Below are 1134 nucleotides of genomic sequence, written 5' to 3' on the forward strand. Positions count from 1 at the left end.
TTACCACATAATAAAATACATTTTCTCTAAATTGACTTGTTTTGAAGTTCACTAATTTATTTTCCAATTTAAGCAGCATAATTGCATGATTTAAAAACCTCATTTTTGGAAAAAAATCACCCAACCTAACCCAAAAATTATTTCAGCTTGATACATTCCCTTCCAGCTTCTATACACATGCACAACCATTTTACAATCATTGTATGCAGATAACTTGTATCCTATTTCTTTTATTCATATCAACATCTCATTTTGGGATCTCAGAAATTTTATCAGCCAAATAATGTTCCATTGAGATAATGTTCTATAATTTACTCAACAAGTGAAATTTGACAATATTTATGTCTTGTCCAGAAGGTATTTCAAAAGCTAATGATTTGAATAACAAACGATTAAGAAAAAACCTTGAGAAAATCAGTCTTCAAATATTTTTATAAAAATGACCCTCCTAGAATCCAGACATAAATTCATGCACCTATGAGCAGCTGATGCTTGACAAAGGCCCAAAGTCCGTTAATTGGGGAAAAGACAGTCTCTTTAACAAATGGTGCTGGCATAACTGAATATCCATCTGCAAAAACCTGAAACAAGATCCATATCTCACACCATGCACAGAAACTAACTCAGAATGGATTAAAGACCTAAATACAAAATCTAAAACAATTAAGATCATGGAAGAAAAAATAGGGACAATCCTAGGAGCCCTAATACGTGGCAAAAACAGAATAAGAACCATAAGTAACAATGCGCAAACACCAGAGGAGAGAATAGATAATTGGTAGCTCCTAAAAATCAAACACTTATGCTCATCAGAAGATTTCACCAAAAGAGTAAAAAGACAATCTACAGACTGGGAAAAAAAAATTGGCTATGACAAATCCAAATAGCGTTGAATCTCTAAAATCTACAAGATACTGCAAAACCTCAACAACAAAACGACAAATAACTCAATTAAAAAATGGGCAAAGGATATGAACAGGCACTTCGCCAAAGAAGATATTCAGGTGGCTAACAGACACATGAAGAAATGCTCACGATCATTAGCCATTAGAGAAATGCAAATCAAAACTACAATAACATACCATCTCAACCCAACAAGGCTAGCATAAATCCAAAAAACACAAAATAATAAAT

The sequence above is a fragment of the Trichechus manatus genome, unplaced genomic scaffold, assembly GCF_000243295.1.
Source record: "Trichechus manatus latirostris isolate Lorelei unplaced genomic scaffold, TriManLat1.0 scaffold00069, whole genome shotgun sequence".
Classification (NCBI taxonomy): Eukaryota; Metazoa; Chordata; class Mammalia; order Sirenia; family Trichechidae; genus Trichechus; species Trichechus manatus.